Source organism: Staurois parvus, unplaced genomic scaffold, assembly GCF_062004578.1.
Source record: "Staurois parvus isolate SC_StPar_1 unplaced genomic scaffold, SC_StPar_1.0 ptg000098l, whole genome shotgun sequence".
NCBI classification, from domain to species: Eukaryota; Metazoa; Chordata; class Amphibia; order Anura; family Ranidae; genus Staurois; species Staurois parvus.
The window spans coordinates 4,716,171-4,736,802 of NW_028317894.1; positions in this window are offsets into that span (position 1 = coordinate 4,716,171).

Consider the following 20,632-nt stretch of genomic DNA (forward strand, 5'->3'; position numbering starts at 1 on the left):
AGACTTCTAATGGAGACTACAAGTGGCCATTTCAACACACATGATGGTGCACTGATCAGATCAGAAAACCCACCTAGAGCAATGCCAGGCAGCCATCTTCAAAGTACATACACATAGAAAGTAGCTGCAAAGAGGCTGAAGGAGATCAGTAGCACTGAAATGTAACAAGAGCTCATAAAAAGTGAACACAAGTATTTTATTAGCAGATAAATAACAGGTGACAACACTGCACAGTGCTTTAGCAAACTGTCTTTCATTTGGGGTTAACATCTACATTAAGATCATATCGTGAAACTACTATATGTCAATGGCCAGTCTGACACCTCTGCAGTTAATATGTCAGGGAAAGCATCATTTGCATGGCTGATGGTGGTTGTTACCCCAAAATAAGGCCGGTGCTGGAGTGACTACAAGTGAGTAAACATGCATACCCAACTGACATATGTGTGTCTGCTTATTCCATCTGTAACATTGGATATAGAAGGAGAGATGATATCACAAATATGCTTGTGATTCAGTGTTCAGCAGCCTGGACAAATGTTCACAATTTAGAATAGAATATACAGCTTGGAACCTGGATATTTGAATTCCAGGAAAAATGAATGTCCTCTCTTGCAGTGGGGCTGACCCTTCACTAAAAGGGTTAAATGCTCCTTTAAGCCTAATACACACAGTCAGAAAATCATATGAAAAATACCTCTTTTGAAGCAATCGTATGATAATCTGATCGGATCTGAAGGGACAAGCATGACATTTTTCTTGTACAATACCAAATGGTACGATTTTCGTTTAATCAGTACAATGTTCGTCCAAAAATACAATACAATACATTACATCACTTGCAAATTTTTATTCTGTCATACAAGAATTTTCAGAACTTCGATAACTGTGCAGAACCGTCCCTTTGTGATAACATTTTGCCCTTTCCATTCCAGTTTTATCCCCTTGTTAACCTCCTTAGTGGTTTTCCCGAGTGTAGCTCGGGGTAAAATTTCAATACCAAGAGCGGTAACCCCGAGCTACACTCGGGCTTACCATGCGGTGTTGCTCAGGGGGTCCCTGCAGCACTTACCTTGTCCTTCGCTCCCGCGATGTGTCCCCTGCAGCATCCCCGGCCATCTCCTCCGGCCCATGCCGGCATCTGACTTCTGTGTTCCGGTCCCTGTGACGTCGGGACATACGGGCGCCTGAACCGGCGGGAAATTTGAAATTTTTAAAAAATTTCATTTTTGCTGTCATTGCTGTTTCAATGCATTTCACATATATTTTGTCCCTACTGCTTTGTCCTGTGCCCTGCCTGCATTTTGACTGTTCTTTCTGCCTGGAAACTTAGAGAAGTCCATGGCGTCCAAAAAGCGTCCCTTTACGTCAAAAGCGGTTTTAGACCAGCTAGAGAACAGCGATAGTAAATCAGAACCACTTGCAGAATTGAGTGATAATGATTCGTGGGGAAATTCGTCATCAGACACTGAAAACGATTTTGCGACTTTGCTCAGCGATGTGCAAATTTGCCTCTGTATTTCAAATTTCAGTGTTTTTGGTTTGATTATATTATTGAATTAAATTTATTATTATTATATTATTATTTTTTATGATTATTTATTAAATTATAATTTATGATTTCGTGTTTCAAATTTTATCATATCCGGAATGTTTAATAGACTCTTGTTCGGACAGATTTCAGTGAGTTATTCCTAAAAATTACAGCCTACAATAAAAAACTACATATTTCCATGCAAAAAAATGGTACCGCTTTCAGCACAAAAATCGGAAAAAATCATATCGCCGAGGAGGTTAAGTAGTCTTCCCGTTCTACCTTTTTTTAAAACTGTATATGTTTAGCAGCTGTTATGTAGACAGGCATTCTGCAGTTTGCTTGGGTAATGGGAACTTGTAGCCTTTCACTAATGCAGGCCATAGACGGGTCATTTATCAGCCAAATTTTTGTCCACACGAAAAATAGGTCGAAATTCACGCCGTTAGCAGGGCAATGCCGTCGGCTGTTTTTTGCGGATCTTCTCATTTATTTTTATCGGTCATGCTGGAAAATCCATGAAAAACGGCCGTTTTTTGTAGATATGGGTGGCAGCATCGGCAACGGCAACGACCGATTTTTCATTTATCGGCCGATAAACGGCCCGTCTATGGCCAGCCTTATCCAGATTTCATACTGTGCTGATTACTGCTGTATTGTACTGTAGAGTTTTGGGTGTGGGTGGGGAAACCAGGTGCCAGACTGTCTGTTGGGGGTGGAGGGGGCAGGGATTACTGCCAGCATGTACTGTATAAGTAGAGTTGTGTTCAATAAACCGATGCATTCATTCACCCTACACAAAGTTCTGACTCGTGGTTTGGGATATCGGGAAAGGATTGTCTTTGAGCTTTAATACCCACCTTGGCAGAGCGCTGGAAGACTTGCTGGAAAAGGGGACTATTGGCTGAGACTACGCCACAGACACTCCGCAAGAGGAAGCCCATGTGGAACGGTTCCGCCACAGTAACCTCTTAATTTTCCATATGGAGACTACCTTGCAAAAAAAAAGTACGATCATTTGTCCAATACTCTCATCATGTGTACAGGGCTTTAGTCTAGGGGACATTAAGAGCACCTCTCCTTACCTGATACTCCACTCCCCTGAAAAATGGAACTACTCTTTACTCCAGTAGTGGGCTGTCCCTTGGCATCCTCACATCCAATGCAGGCCTATGGTCCTTGCAGTGGCCCTGATGACCTCAGAGAACTACCACTGGAGTGCAGGGGAGAAGAGGCTGCAGGGGCAGGTTTAGCCCTATGGAGGACCCTGCAGGAGCAGATGATCAAGTAAGTGTAAACCTGCCGATCTCCCTAGATGTAAACAAGCAGTTATCTCTTGCAGTGTGGGCACAGCTCCACTGCAAGGGAAGACGTTTTGTTTTCCTGGCTTTCTGCTTTAACAACTTGGTGCTAATGAATACCTGATAGGATCCTGTAGGCCTGTGGCTGCAAAAAAAGTTAATCAGTCAAGCCATCAAAAGAACCCTCCAGAACTGGTGACTGTAAAATCATCAGGGAGTAAGGGTCATGCCATATTGGAAGCACCACACTGCTTGCTCCCTATGGTCATAGGGAAACCAGAGTTATTGGTACACAATACGAGCTGCATGTGGATCCAAAATGATACATTCTGGCTTTATAGATCCAATTAGGGACCCTGCTTGTGGCAGCCATGTGGTTTCTGGACTTGCTGCAATCAGCATGATACGCTGGTGTCAGAAACCCTAACTCTGGCCCAGTCACCGTAATCGGCTAGTTAATATAACCTACGGCCACTTCAGAAGCAAGAACCTTTCCTACATGAGAGAAGGTACCACCTTCAAAGGGAGGAGTCCATCTCACATCTTTCACCATGATAAATTAGGTGAAAATGAACATTGCTATTGTCAGAAGCATTGCCAAAAACACAGTAGTTACTGGATTTTCCAGAGAGATCCTACCAACAGGATAAAAGTAAACCACCCAAACAGTAAAGTTTATTTAGTTTTTCTCCCTTTTATTTTATAGCAAGCTCAGATGTTTTCATTACACTGTGTCATGTACCTCACACTTTACAAAGTGCTCAAAGATGTAACCATGCATTCATAAAAGGGGAGCAAAAACTCCCCAAAAAGTAGAGATCTATGGCACAGTGTAGTAAAAACAGTTGAGCATTGAATATCAGGTTCAGACATTGTATTTGGATTAACAGTGAATATAAAAAGTCTACACACCCCTCTTAACCTCCCTGGCGGTATTCCTGAGTGTAGCTCGGGGTAGAGTTTCAGTACCAAAAGCGGTAACCCCGAGCTACACTCGAGCTTACTATGCAGCGTTGCACAGGGATTCCCTGCAGAGCTTACCTTGTCCTTCGCTCCCGCGATGCGTCCCGTGCAGCGTCCCCGGCCATCTCCTGCGGCCGATGCCGGCATCTGGGCCCTGTGACGTCGGGACGTACGGGCGCCGGAACCCACGGCAAATTTGAAAATTTTAAAAAAAGAATTTTTTTTTAAAACAATTATTACATAGCAAAACATTGCTGTTTCAAAGCATTTCACATACATTCTGTCCCTACTGCTTTGTCCTGTGCCCTGCCTGCATTTTGTCTGTTCTTTCTGCCTGGAAACTTAGAAAAGTCCATGGCGTCCAAAAAGCGTCCCTTTATGTCAAAAAAGGTTTTAGACCAGCTAGAGAACAGCGATAGTAAATCAGAACCACTTACAGAATTGAGTGATAATGATTCGTGGGGAAATTCATCATCAGACACTGAAAACGATTCTGCGACTTTGCTCAGCGATGTGCGAACTTGGCACTCTATTTCAAATTTCAGTGTTTTTGGTTTGATTATATTATTGAATTAAATTTATTATTATTATGTTATTATTTTTTAAGATTATTTATTAAAATATAATTTATGATTTCGTGTTTCAAGTTTTATCATATCCGGAATGTTTACTAGACTCTTGTTCGTACAGATTTCAGTGAGTTATTCCTAAATTACAGGCCTACAATAAAAAACTACATATTTCCATGCAAAATAATGGTACCGCTTTCAGCACCAAAAATCTGAAATAATCATACCACTAGGGAGGTTAAAATGTCAGGTTTCTGTGATGTAAAAAAATTAGACTAAGATAAATCATTTCAGAACTTTTTCCACCTTTAATGTGACCTATAACTGTATAACTCAATTGAAACACAAACTAAAAGATTTTAGGGGGGGGGGGAGTAAACATAAAGCTAAAAAAATATGGTTGCATAACTGGGGATGTAGCTGTGGTCAGAGTTAAGCAATCACATTCAAAATCATGTTAAATAGGAGTCAGTACACACCTGCCATGATTTAAAGTGCCTCTGATTAACCCCAAATAAAGTTTAGCTGTTCTAGTAGGTCTTTCCTGACATTTTCTTAGTCGCATCCCACAGCAAAAGCCATGGTCCGCAGAGAGCTTCCAAAGCATCAGAGGGATCTCATTGTTAAAAGGTATCAGTCAGGAGAAGGGTACAAAAGAATTTCCAAGGCATTAGATATACCATGGAACACAGTGAAGACAGTCATCATCACGTGGAGAAAATATGGCGCAACAGTGACATTACCAAGAACTGGACGTCCCTCCAAAATTGATAAAAGGACGAGAAGAAAACTGGTCTGGGAGGCTGCCAAGTTGCCTACAGCAACATTAAAGGAGCTGCAGGAATATCTGGCAAGTACTGGCTGTGTGGTACATGTGACAACAATCTCCCGTATTCCTCATATGTCTGGGCTATGGGGTAGAGTGGCAAGATGGAAGCCTTTTCTTACAAAGAAAAACATCCAAGCCCGGCTAAATTTTGCAAAAAGACATCTGAAGTCTCCCAAAAGCATGTGGAAAAATGTGTTATGGTCTGATGAAACCAAGGTTGAACTTTTTGGCCATAAGTTCTAAAGATATGTTTGGCGCAAAAACAACACTGCACATCACCAAAAGAAAACCATACACACAGTGAAGCATGGTGGTGGCAGCATCATGCTTTGGGACTGTTTTCCTTTAGCTGGAACTGGGGCCTTAGTCAAGCTAGAGAGAATTATGAACAGTTTCAAATACCAATCAATATTGGCACAAAACCTTCAGGCTTCTGGTAGATAGCTGAACATGAAAGGAAACTTAATCTTTCAGCATGACAATGACCCAAAGCATACATCCAAATCAACAAAGGAATGGCTTCATCAGAAGATTAAAGTTTTGGAATGGCCCAGCCAGAGCCCAGACCTGAATCTGATTGAAAATCTGTGGGGTGATCTGAAGAGGGCTGTGCACAGGAGATGTCCTTGCAATCTGACAAATTTGGAGTGTTTTTGCAAGTCAAGATGTGCCATGCTGATAGACTCATACCCAAACAGACTGAGTGCTGTAATAAAATCAAAAGGTGCTTCAACAAAGTATTAGTTTAAGGGTGTGCACACTTATGCAACCATATCATTTTAGTTTTTTATTTTTATTTCCCTCCACCTAAAAGATTTCAGTTTGTTGTTCAACTGAGTTGTACAGTTTATCGGTTACGTTAAAAGGTGGGAAAAGTTCTGAAATGATTTATCTTTGTCTCATTTGTTTACATCACAGAAACCTGACATTTTAACAGGGGTGTGTAGACTTTTATATCCACTGTACATGGTCCATAGTACATACAGCGGGGAGAAAGAATCAGCTGAATATGTGAATGATTTTATCCCTTATAAAAATTTTCAACATTTGATATTCATCTGATATAAGTTCCCAGTTTGAAAGGAACATGCACAACTATTTATTGCTTCTAATTGAGTCCCTATTTGAGTGGCACTGGAAAGAAATTAGAAACTCAAATTTACATATGAACATAATTTGGTAATATAGTGATCATAGCTCGATGAAAGGTGCTCAATGATTGCAGTCTTTTTATTTATCTTTGATGCCTCCTCTCTCAGTTGTGCAGTGCTGGGTTGGCTTTGGCCTTGCTATGACTTTAAGGCGTATTCTCACAATACAACCCCTTCCTAAATCTCCGGAAGGAAGCAATTTTGGAAATGTGTTGAGAAGCTCACCTGAAGGGTTTAGTTCTATCTAAAGGCAAATACAGACTTTTATGTTACTGCACAAACTTATATTTTTTTTATTTAGTATTGTAATTGGTGTTGCAGTAAGAAAACCCATTCATTTTGAACAGGTTGCCAATGCACGATATTGGACCTCCAGCATTCCTTTCACCACGGCAGACTGCAATGGACAGATGGTCCACTTCTATGAGTTGGGATTAGAGATGGGAAGGCCTGGGATAGAAAAAGTAAAAATTGGAAAAAAGTTATTTTTTCCATTCTTTCCAAAGCCATTTTTGTTTTTTTCAGGAAAAATTGGAAAAAATAAAAAAGAAGTGTGGAATATGTTCTTTTAAAATGATAAATAATATATCAGTGACATGATAGTCAAGATATATAACATGAAGATTGTGAGACTTTATGTAAAGTTCTCTCAAATGAAGAAAAGTAAAACCTGGAATACAATTCAAGTAACACTGTACTTCTCAATGCAGTTCTCAGACAGGAAAAATTTCCATTTCTGCCACCAGAGGGGCACTGCAGGAGAAAGTTTGCTTGTGGGCTCCATCTTGTACCTCCTACAGTTGTGTGATTGTTGGGATGCTGTAGATGATAATTTCTGGCCTCCTCTCAGGCCTTAATTGACAGTTAAGGTGGTAAATTTGACAAGTTAGTTTATCTTTATAACCTTTAAAACATCCTATTAATGTTCTCCACCAACAGCATAATGTTTACCTTTAGTCTGGTCAGTAAATTGGTTTTTCTTTTCCTCCTATCAGTAAAATGGGGAGACCAACTTCTAGAGGTCCACAAGAGGTCCCCAGGGTTTCCGCCATGATCTGCCCATTCAACACAAGCAGAAGACAGGTAGAATGCATCCCCACATAGCTGACAGTTAAGCTGCAGAGCTGCAGAGCTGCAGAGGGAAACAACTTGCATCACTGTCCTGCACTGATCTCAGCCAGTCCTCTCCTCCTGTCTGTCTCAGGTGCCTATGTGTGACATCATTTGGGAGGAAAGTGCCAGATAATATCCAGATGTTTTCCTGAGCTACTCTGCATGAGAAAAATCGCTACAGACCCCAGTATTGTGTCCTCCAGTACGGTTTCCTCCTGGACCCCCTGTACTGTGCTGTGCTCTACTGCCCCCCCTATACTGTTCCGTCCTGGTCTCCCTATACTTTTCGCTCCCGGCACCCCTAAACTGCTCCTGCCTGACCACCTATACTGCTTCCTCCTGGCCACACTATACTGTTCCTTCCTAGCTCCCCTATACTGTTCTCTCCATCCCCCTATACTGTCCCCTCCTGCTCCCCCCATACTGTTCTCTCCTGGCTCCCATGTACTGTCCTGTGCTCTTCTACCCCCCCATGCTGTTCCCTCCTTTTTTCCTGCTCCCCCCTCCCAGTACAATTTTCACCTGGCTTCCCTGTACAGTTCTCTACTGCTCTACTGCCCCCCCCGTACTCTTTCCTCCTGCCCCAACTCCCCCTCCCCCCATACAGTTCTCTCTTGGTCCCCCTGTACTGTTCCCTCCTGGATCCCCTGTGCTCTGCCCTGCTGACCTCCTGTACACAGTGCATCTCAAGTTAAGGACGTTTTTATATTTCTTCTATTGTTTAATGCTCTTTCTAAGAATAATTGTTGTTATATCTACATAACCAGGAGCGGACTGACCATTTGAGCACTCGGACACTGCCCGAGGACCCAGTGTCAGTAGGGGGCCCCATGAAATGCCCCTGGTACCTTTTATAGGCTTTTTTTGGGTGTGGGCAAGGACACAGGGGCCCCATGATCCCCTATTGCCCGGGGGCCCCATGTGTTGTCAGTCCGCCCCTGTACATGACTTTCATTTTATAAGACTATTCCACACTGAACTTTATTTTTCAAGTTTTCTGAAAATTTCCATTTTTTCCAGAAAAAAAACAGGGACAAAAAACATTTTTTTTCCCCAATGGCTTAAAAATTTCCAGAAATTTTACATCTCTAGTTGGGATGTGCTGTGACTAGGTGCATTGAAGACTTAACTAGGTGCATTATGATAACATGTTGTAAACTATTTGTTTTCAGCATTACCAAAGAGTGTCTTATTATGCGTTAAGATGCATTTTTGATTTTGAATGAGCGTTGTGATGAGCTTTAGTGCGGGTGTGCTTCTGGATACTATAACAGTGAATTGGGATGACATTATAATTGTTGCTGCAAAATGAATGGCAATGCAACACATTTGTATGTTATCATGCTCTGCGGTAAGGCATATTTTAGCGAGTGTTCTACAATGTAAAACATAGAGACAGCCTTGGGTTTCAACAAAGTCGTTCAAAGCTTTGTAAACTGTTGCTGTACACATTGCTATTCTAACTACCAATTGCAAGCTGAAGCCTGGGTGAAGTAGACCTTATTTTCCATTTTCTGTATTTTATAGGCCAGGGATATGCCAGTGTTGGATTTCTGTGTATTCTGTACAGGATGTCTCCCATTCTGTTTCTCCACCTTGAGATAAAACGTTCAGGGCTGTTGACTTCAGATATTTTAAAGTGTTGAAAGCACATTTAGATAAAAAACAAGATTGATGAATTCTGTGAGCAAAAGACCTTCACAGCTGATGAGTCTGAACCATTTTGTTTACCTTTCCAATTGTAACTCAGTAATGAGCTAAACTTGATTGTATCTAGCAAGGAGAAGGAGAGATCACTTAGTACTAATGGGAAGTGACACTTTAAATATGTTCTGAATCGGGTTTTAAAAGTATTACAACCATATGTCCTGTATACTGTATCAGAGCCATGTAGAACAGTCACTTTCATGTGTGCTGACGTGTCTGGCCACACAAAGTCAACTTGAATCCTGGTTCTATGGTGAGTGCAAATGTGGAATATGGTGCACATGTAACTCAAAGAATGTTAGCGTATCACAATGTAAAGAACATGCAATGGAGGTGCTAATTAGATGCTATTAGAAAGGAATTGGAAGGAGTGGATACAGGTAGAAGCCACTTAAAGTATATCTAAGGCCAAAACATTTTATACTTTAGATAGAATGGGAAATGGTTACATCAAGTTTTCTTTACTGAATGTGTTCCTTTGTGTACAATTTCCTTCACTTTCTGTCTAAAGAAATAAGAGCAAGAGATATGAGATCTCTGCAATGGAGTGGTAATCCCAACGTACCCTAGGTTAACGCTACTGCAGCTCTGCGAGCCACGTTTTGCGCAGGCATGGCAGCCCATACATTTAAATGGGCTGCTGTGCCTCCTAAAAATGCAGGGAAATGGTCCCTGCTCCAGTTTTGGAACTGAGACCCACAAGGAAACTGCAACTGCAGTGCAGTTCCCAGTGCGGGAAACGGTCCTGCGGTTTTCAGTGTGTGCAGGTACCATTGGGATTAATGGCACCCGCGTGCATCTCTTGAGTGACTGTGAATTTTTCTATGTGGCTGGTTGCCCTGACCCTCTGTCTGGACAGCACTGATTGGCTCTCTGCTTATCACATGCACTCTCTCTAGCAATACACACCAAACTGAGCATGAGAAGCTTGCCCTTGAGGCTCTGTTCTATCAGCAGATGAGGCGGGGACAGTAGAAGAAGGGGAGGATCTGAGAAGACAGGATCAAACAGCCTTTTTACACAATGCAGAGGATTAACCCCTTAGGTTCCACAGTGAGTATTAACAAGCATGCTTTACTGCAGATACAGACTGATTTTACTGTTCTGGGTTTAGTAACACTTTAAGCTAAACTAACTTAGCAGACATGGAAACACGGAGACATTTTTTCAAATAAAGTACAGTTGGTCAACTGCTTGAAACCAATGTTGTCATCACGTTTTTAAACTGAACAAAAAAATGAAACACCTCTTATGTCCAATGAGAAAATGAACATCTTTTCGTCACTCATGATCTTTAATAAACACAGTGTAAATGAATTTGGATAATCCTCCTGTGACCCAGAACGTAGCCAAATCAAAGGACAGTCATTCTGCCCCCTGATGATGTTGTTAGTTTAGGAAGCAATTTTGATGCTTCCCCTACCAGCATCACTCTTTCCGAATTCTTTCTCTGCCCATTACTCATGTTTGTCAGTTGCCCTCCCTGTAGGTTGGGATGACACAATCTGTTGCTTTATTGGGACACATTCTGTTAAGAATCATTTAACCTGAACAAAAACCTGTTCTAGAACATCACATCATGGCTGTTTGGTAAAACAACAGAACAACCACACATGGGGTGGGGAAAGAGTGGATGGTGAGAAACTATGCCTTCTTCTACAGGATCTAAAGACTTTGCTATGTGCTCTCCACTGCAGTGGCATGTCTTTACTCCACTAGAATGCTTGTCTCTGATCTGAGGTTGTCAGATCAGCTTATTGGGAATTCAGATCTTGACACTTCCAGAGAGGAACGTTATCTGACATCGGGGTACTCATAACATATCTGTTTTCATTACATCTATTACTCAAATTATTCAATATTCCAACAACATCCTGTATAAATACATAGCTTCAGTTCTTTGCATGTTGTCTTTTTGCTTGATCATATGGTCTTTATTATGGCATTTTAAGGGCAATTATGTTTTTGAAAATATCTTTTGTGATGTCATTCTGTCAGACCTGATGTTACATCATAACTTTGTAACATTTTAACAAGGTAGAGAGTGTTTATACTTTTTTTATTTATGAAATCATCAATTATTCAGAAGGGAAAAGTCAACATTTTGGGGGTATCACGTTTGAGCACCATATCAGAAACCCTTATGAAGCCATTAGCTTCTACCATTCCTCTGTGCCTGCAGCTTACATGTATGCGGAGAAAGCTGGACATGCTGAAAGCACGTGTATGCACGAAAGCTGAACATGGATGTTAGCACCATTTAGTACCCACCAGGGGCACTATGTGGGTAGAGTGTGTTTATTTTCTTTATATTTGTGTAGCGCTACCCCTGAAAGAGCCACTGGATTTCGGGCCTTTTTTTCCCCACGTTTGCCCTTGCAGCTAAGCAAAAGGAATTTTCAATAATAGTCTAGAGGTTTTGGGTTTTTTTGTGTGCTTTTTGGGATATATAATCTGGATAGGGGTTGGGGTACATTGGATACTCAGAACTGAAAAAACTGTAAACTCCAAACAGGAAATGAGGACCTGCTAATGTCTCTGGCTAAGTTAATCCAAACTGTAAAACTGAGTTGCAACAGTAGGCATGGTGTAGCATGGTGCACCAATAACAATTCAATGAAGTTCCAAAGCAAAAGTACAATGAAGAGACAGCACCTGGCTGTATTGCACAGCACCTGGCTGTTCTAAGCCCAAAGCATAGATATGATGAGATGCTCCTGGTTGACTAGCTCTGCACATAAGCTTCCCCCTGGTTCCAGACATGTGAGGTATTGAACTTCACTGTCCTCTCTTTCTTTGGGTGTATGGCTGGCTTGTACTCGCTCAGTCCCCAGTCCCTCAGTTTTTTTGCCAATTGAGTACAGGTGTTATGATTTGCATTCTATGTGCCTGTGAACAGATTGCAAGAGTTTATCATATTTCTGGAAAACACTGCATATTTACTGACACCAAAAAATACATACGTAGAAGGAAGAAGCAACATACACGTTAATCTTTTAGATTTTTCTGTGTAGCACTACCTCCGTAGGGGCTGCTTGAATATTCCTCACCACTATGCTAACAGCCAGGCACAAGGTATTTCCTCGCAGCCAGGTGCATACACTTTAAGCTCGTTAGAGTCAAAGACCAGTCTAGGGGAGTTGTTTTGTAGTTTTATTTTAGAGGAACTTGAATAGGGTTAGGGGGGCGCAGTAGGATACTCCAAAACAAAACTATTCACAACTTGAGGACACTAGCTGGAGCCTTAGGTAAAGTCCCTTCCTGGGAGCAGATTTCTCCTGTAATGGCAGTGTAATAGTAAGAAAGCTTGAGCAAAGTCTCATGCAGTAAATGGCAGGTAGACAGAGCTCTTCAGATCAATAGCCAGTGATCCCTTTGGCTGGGCCCTAGGCTGACAACAGGACAGCAGAGGGGGTTAACAGCACCAGGTCCCTGAGATCCCACAATGTCTGTACTCATAGGCTCTTGTAGAAAGACTGGCAGCCTCCCTCAGTCTTACCAGATGGATCCTCATCAAATTCCCCCTCAGTCAGCTTTTAGGAGAACCAGGGCCATGCAACAGTTCCAGTTTCAGGCCACCCACCTGAGGCCACTTGGCAGCAGGTGGCAGGGGAGGCAAGCCTGCCTGGACCCTGGTGTGGTGCAATCCCCTCTGGGAAGGACACTGAGTCCATGACCTCCCAGAATAAAAATACCAGCTCCCAGCATGCAATGAGGCCACCTAATCCCCCCCCCCCCCCATAAATGGCCAAAGATGTATCCATACTCATGCTGTTCATTTGCTCAGTTCCATCCTATGTTCTGGAAAGTTCTAGTGGCTTCCAGAAGGAAGGAGGAGCTTGAAGCAAACTCAACAGCACCAGAGCATCATGAGCAATCCTGACCTAATGGATTGAAGCACTCTATTAAGCAGAGTGCTAAGGATAAATTTACTTATTAGCTACCCTGTTAGGCAGAAGAGCACACTACAGTAATCTAACTATGTACATCCTAGCACCTATACTAGGAGGGTGCTACATCAGCAAACTATTTAGTATGGGGGCCCACCTGATTAGATATACAGGTGAAACTCGAAAAATTAGAATATCATGCAAAAGTTCATTTATTTCAGTAATGCAACTTGAAAGGTGAAACTAATATATGAGATAGACTCATTACATGCAAAGCAAGATAATTCAAGCCGTGATTTATCATAATTGTGATGATTATGGTTTACAGCTCATGAAAACCCCAAATCCACAATCTCAGAAAATTAGAATATTACTTGCAATCAATAAAACAAGGATTGTACATTGAACAATATCGGACCTCTGAAAAGTATAAGCATGCATATGTACTCAGTACTTGGTTTGGGCCCCTTTTGCAGCAATTACTGCCTCAATGCGGCGTGGCATGGAAGCTATCAGCCTATGGCACTGCTGAGGTGTTATGGAAGACCAGGATGCTTCAATAGCGGCCTTCAGCTCTTCTGTGTTGTTCGGTCTCATGTCTCTCATCTTTCTCTTGGCAATGCCCAATAGATTCTCTATGGGGTTCAGGTCAGGCGAGTTTGCTGGCCAATGAAGCACAGTAATCCCACGGTCATTGAACCAGGTTATGGTGCTTTTGGCAGTGTGGGCAGGTGCCAAGTCCTGCTGGAAAATGAAGTCAGCATCCCCATAAAGCTCATCTGCGGAAGGAAGCATGAAGTGCTCCAAAATCTCCTGGTACACGGCTGCATTGACCCTGGACTTAATGAAGCACAGTGGACCAACACCAGCAGATGACATGACTCCCCAAATCAACAGAGACTGTGGAAACTTCACACTGGACTTCAAGCATCTTGCAGTGTGTGCCTCTACATTCTTCCTCCATACTCTGGGTCCTTGGTTTCCAAATGAGATGCAAAAGTTGCTCTCATCAAAAAAGAGGACTTTGGACCACTGAGCAACAGACCAGGTCTGTTTTTCTTTAGCCCAGGTAAGACACTTCTGGCGTTGTTTGTTGTTCAGGAGCGGCTTGACAAGCGGATTACGACATTTGAAGCCCATGTCCAGGATCTGTCTGTGTGTGGTGGCTCTTGATGCACTGACTCCAGCCTCAGTCCACTCCTTGTGAAAGTCTCCAACACTTTTGAATGGCCTTTTCCTGACAATCCTCCACACTTTTCCCTTCCACATAACTTTCTATTAATGTGCTTTGATACAGCATTTTGGAAATATCCAACTTCTTTTGCAGTTACCTTTTGAGGCTTTACCTCCTTATGGAGGGTGTCATTGATGGTTTTCTGCACAACTGTCAGGTCAGCAGTCTTTCCCATGATTGTGAGTTCTACTAAACCAGACTGAGAGACCATTTAAAGGCTCAGGAACTCTTTGCAGGTGTTATGGCTTAATTATCTGATTAGAGTGGGACACTTTGAGCCTAGAATAGTGCACCTTTTCACAATATTCTAATTTTCTGAGATTGTGGATTTGGGGTTTTCATGAGCTGTAAGCCATAATCATCACAATTATGACAAATCACAGCTTGAACTATCTTGCTTTGCATGTAATGAGTCTATCTCATATATTAGTTTCACCTTTTAAGTTGCATTACTGAAATAAATGAACTTTTGCACGATATTCTAATTTTTCGAGTTTCACCTGTACTGTAGACTCCCTCAAGAGTTGGTTCTGGCCAGCTCAGTGGATTGCTTCATTAGATACACAGAATATAATTGGATATTAACATTTGTAGGTAAGGTTGATCCAGGGAATATCCGATTGCCTCTCGGGGGATCAGGAAGGAATTTCCTTCCTAGCAGGAGCAAATTGGATCATGCTTTGCTGGGTTTTTTTGCCTTCCTCTGGATCAACTGTGGGTATAGGATTCTAACTTTTTTTTTTCTATGGTTGAACTGGATGGACTTTTGTATTTTTTCAGCCAGACTAACTGTAACTATGTACTGTACTTAAATTGCTTAAGTAGACCCTTGTACTACATTCAGTAGTTCTTATAGCCCAACTCTGCGAAAAGTAAAAGTCCTCCCTTGCAGTTTGGCTGTGTCTGAACTGAAGGGTTAAACATTCATTTATGTAAAGGGGGCGGTAAAAGCATGTCCTCATGTTTGGTAAAAGTATGTGGTCCCTATGATGTCATAGGGCCTTAGACCACTGGAATGCAGGAGAGGATAGGCTTCAGGGTCTGATCTAGCAGTGTGGAGAAGCTTATGGAAGCCAATGATGAGGTAAATAAAACTGCTTTACCTGGTCCCCCAAATGTAAACAAGCTGTTATCCCTTGCAGTGTGGGTGCAGTCCCTTGCACAGAAGGACTTTTACTTTTCTCAGGTTTTCAGCTTTAAGATTTCCAAAAGGGATTGTACAGGAACAGTAATTGAAGTTACCATCCTAAAGTGACCCAGTCAGTTGCATAAAAAATTGAACCCTGTAGTATAAGAACCGCTATACCCATCTCCTCCGGGGTTCAGGAGTGTTGGAAGGCTGTGCTCGTCCTCAGTGATGTATGAGTTGGAGGAAGGAGCCACAGCGCAGGGGACACAGACATCTGACACTCCCGGAAGCATTGAACGCTGAAGACTTTACCAGAGCTGGAGTGTTGGAACAGACAAAATTTAGGAGACATGGGTGAGTATAACAGCTCTTCTATTACAACGAACAGCTATTTTATTTTTTTTCATTTACTGACATGATTGAGGCCTAACTACATGGGTGACATTTATGTAGAGGGCACAAGGCAGAGCAAACAGTCACTTTTCCATAATCTGTAAAATGTCACCTCTTTTTAGCTACATCGTTTACTTTGCTTTGTTCCCTCTACAAAGAACAATGTTACACAGTCAAGTGAAAAGTACAGGGAGTTCAGTGGAATCCTATCTCAGCGACATTGTATTTTATCGCTGTATAAAGATGTTATTTAAAACACCCACGTCTGAAAATTGAATTTACATGACAGTAGGAGGATCTGGAAAAGGAAATTAGTCTGGGGGAACTGGAGTGAAATAACTAAAAACACCTAAAAGCCTCCGACGTGGGTTTGGCTATAACAAGGAAACAAAATAAAAAAACATGACAAAGAAAACAGAGGGATCTTAAGCCCGGAGTATTATACAATGCATGCCACTGCTTCTCTGACCTTGGGATAGCACAGGGAGTCCAATGCCTGCGTATAAATCTAACTTAAAGAGAATCTGCATTTTTTTGTTATGTGTGTTATGAGTGGATGTGTGTTTTTGCGTGCTTTGTGTACTAGATGAACTTAAAGTCTTCAAAAAGAAAAAAAAATTCAATCTGTCCCTGTAAGCCAATGTCATAATGTGCTGGCGTGCATTGGATTATGCAAGGCTTACCTTAATACGAAGTCCTCCAGTACCTCTCACTGCTGTCAGGGCTTCCATCTTCACCTGGTCTTCCTTCCAGGTTAACGGTCTTCAGATGGTTGAATGGCCAAACCGCGATGATGTCCCTCTCGCACATGCACACGGGAGAACGGCTGCAGCACAGGGTTCTGAAGGGATGGCGTACTCAGTATGCTGTCCCTTCAAAGCACAGTGCACATGCACCAGTCATGTCACCAGCTGAAGAAATAGTAAATACTTCCTAAACGGTGAATGTTTAGGAGATATTCCTTATACCTACAGGCAAGCTTTATTATCAGCTTACCTATAGGTACAAGTCACCAAGCTGTGTTTAACTTCATCCCTGTTTTCATTTTTTTTTCAGGATCATCACTTACCTTTGTTTCTGGGGTTATCCACAATTACCATACTCACATGCCTAGTGAATCTAGCTTTCTCCTTCTTGACCCTTTTTGTTGTGATCTGCTGATTCCCACTGCACTGAAGTGCCGCCATCTTCTCTTCTACATCATCGGTAGATGACTGTCTCTTCCAGGTTCTTTCAGCAAGCCCCCAGATAACAAGCCGCCAGGCTCGCCCTGCTGCACCTGCAATGTGAAAGCTGATGCCTCCTGGGATATCTGGTGTAGAAACCCACATTTTTCCTGGAGTTGCACTTTAAAGTTGAACTTCATTCTCTCAATCAACATTGACTATTTTTAATTATTATGCTGCCAACATTAGTTAAATAGATAAGAATGTATATCTTATTTACTTCTTTTCAACAATTTTTATTACATTTGTTCAGTTACGTCCTGGTTTCTTGCCTAGCCAAATTACATCATACATCCCAGGAGTTTTCTGGAGGGGAGGAGGGGTATTCTAAGCTAAGCACGCCCTCCTGCTTGTATGCCTTAACTAAGGGCAGATGGATTCCAGGAAGTCAATGTTACATGAATCATCTGCCCTTACCTCAAGATTGCCACAGCTAGAAATGCTGGGGGGGGGGGGGGTGATTTTTCAGGAAAACAAATCATGGAGTCATGGATGGATGGGAGAGTTTGCTCTGAATATTAAAAATGAATTAAATAGCACTTTTGCTTTGTGGTGCTCAGATGCAGCGTGGTTATGCTTTAAGTACAAACATCTTGTGCTGTGAATAAGAAGACGCTGTAGTTAGATACAGTGAAGGAAATAAGTATTTGATCACCTGCTGATTTTGAATGTTTGCCCACTCACAAAGAAATGATCAGTCAAAAATTTGAATGGTATTTGTATTGTAACACTGAGAGACAGAATAGCAACACAAAATTCATAAGAAATGCATGTCTAACAAAGTATGCACTGATTTGCATGTTCATGAGGGAAATAAGTATTTAATCCCCTATCATTCAGCAGGATTTCTGGCTACCAGGTGTCTTTCATACAGGTAACAAGCTGAGATCAGAAGCAGTCTCTTAAAGGGAGTGCAGAGAATCTCATTTTGTTACCTGTATAAAAGACACCTGCCCACAGGAGCAATCAAACAATCAGATTCCAAACTCTCCACCATGGCAAAAACCAAAGAGTTGTCCAAGGATGTCAGGCACAAGATTGCAGACCTACACAAGGCTGCACTGGGCTACCAAACTATCGCCAAGCAGCTTGGTGAGAAGGTGACAACAGTTGGTGCAATCATTTGCAAATGGAAGAAACAAAAAACAACTGTCAGCCTCCCTAGGTCTGATGCACCATGCAAGATCTCACCTCGAGGAGTGTCAATGATCATAAGAACAGTGAGGAATCATCCCAGAACTACACGTGAGGATCTTGTCACCTTGATCTCCAGGCAGTTTGCCACTGAACATCTGAATGATGCAGAGGAAGACTGGTTGAAAGTGTAGTGGTCAGATGAGACCAAAATAAAGCTCTTTGGCATCAACTCAACTTGCTGTGTTTGGAGAAGGAGGAATGCTGCCTATGACCCCAAGAACACCATCCCAACTGTCAAACATGGTGGTGGAAACATTCTGCTTTGGGGGTGTTTTTCTGCTAAATGGACAGGACAACTGCACCGCATCAAAGGGACGATGAACAGGGCAATATACCGTCAAATCTTGGGTGAGAACCATCTTCCCTCAGCCAGGGCATTGAAAATGGGTCGTGGATGGGTGTTCCAGCATGACAATGACCCAAAACACACGGCCAAGGCAACAAAGGAGTGGCTCAAGAAGAAGCACATTAAGGTCCTGGAGTGGCTTAGCCAGTCTCCAGACCTTAATCCGATTGAAAATCTAAGGACGAAGCTGAAAGTTTGCCACCAAACCTTAAAGACTTGTAGAGGCTCTGCCAAGAGGAGTGGGCCAAAATCCCTCCTGAGATGTGTGCAAATCTGGTGGCCAACTACAGGAAACGTCTGACCTCTGTGTTTGCCAACAAGGGATATGCCACCAAGTATTAAGTCATGTTTTGTGAAGGGGATCAAATACTTGTTTCTCTCATGAACATGCAAATCAGTGCATAATTTGTTAGACATGCATTTCTTTTGAATTGTTTGTTGCAATTCTGTCTCTCAGTGTTACAATACACCTACCATTCAATTTTTAGACTGATCATTTCTTTATAAGTGGATAAACATTCAAAATCAGCAGGAATACTTATTTCCTTCATGATAGCCAGACAGACAGATAAAAGACTGTGAACTTTCTCACAGTTGATCAAACTGCAAATCTTTCTTTCACTTCTAATCTAAATGGTGTCAGGAGGAAATGGGAGATGTGTTCAGCATGTCCAGAGTAAAGGAAGGGTTCTTCTGATAGCACTTAGATATTACAAACCAGAAGAACACTTAGGGCATCATAAAGTATGCTACCTTCTCACCTGTCCTAAACACATGCAGTAAACCTCTCAAAATCTCAGTGGCCCTTGTCATGTCCCCCTTTGGCATCATGGTCTCTGGAATGGGGAAGGGGATTTGGTCATGTGCTTCCAAACAAGGAAGTCATAGAGAAGGTAGGTCCTAACATCCTCTTCTGAGATATCTATAGCCCTGTGCGGCAGGAGCTGTGATTGTTTTCTTTGCTGCAGTCAAGACACACTTACAGGCTTTGTCCATTGCCCAGCCTATTACTGAACAGTAAGTCCTCATGAACACTGGATGTTTTTACAGCAGCTGTTTTTGGCATTTAGCATTTTTTTCTAAAGCCAGTAAACCCCCCCCCCCCCAAGCACGTTATCCTTTGTGTCCGTGCACACACAGACTGTAATCAGCATTTTTTGGCAGGGGCATTCTTTGGCTGGAAAAAAACCCAGGACTAGTGGGTTTCTAGAGGCGTTTTTTATCTGTAAAAACGCTCTAATGCTGAAAAATGCAATAAACTGCAGTAAACCTGCATTTTTGGACTTTTTTTGAGAAAAAAAAAACATTGGGGAAGGGGGGGGTGTAAAAAAATGCAAAAAACGCTGAAAAACCTTTTTAATGTGACTTTACACAGCTAACGTTGCTAGCGTTATTATTTTATTTTATTTTTTATTTTACAAGTACCAGTTCCACTTTAATAGAATTCACTGAAATTACATGATCGGGTCCCTTTAAAACACTAATAAAGTTGTGAAAACAGCTAAAGCTCTTGATGTCTTCCTTATTCAAACACATTCATACAGCAATGGGAATGGCTTATCTAATTCAGAATTGAAAGCAAGCAGCTGCTCCTAGCAGTTACACTTAGGAAGTCATTAAACGTTACATGGATAGTTAACCAATTGAATACTTCCTGGCCATAATTAATTGCTTCCTTATATCACTGCATTATCCATTCTGATAAATTTAATTAGAAATCCCTAATACAAGAAGAAAGTGTACTGTTATCACTCTCATCTGAAAGCATGGGAGCTATACATTAGTGGTAAGAGATTCTTTCAGTAAACAATTCATCTATTTACACTGAATTATTTAATACTTGCTTTAATAAAAGGTGTTTTAAAGTCAGCATTAGGAACAAGATGAACTCCCAGATTTAAAAGAAAGAACTTCAGTCACTTAAAAAAACGTGAATGCACCCATTGTTTGTTTAGTTTTAAAGCTGAGATTATTTCTTTTTTTTTTTTCTATTTTTTGCTGTGCAGCTTCAGGGACATAACGTACCTCCACAGAAGTGTTACCAATCACT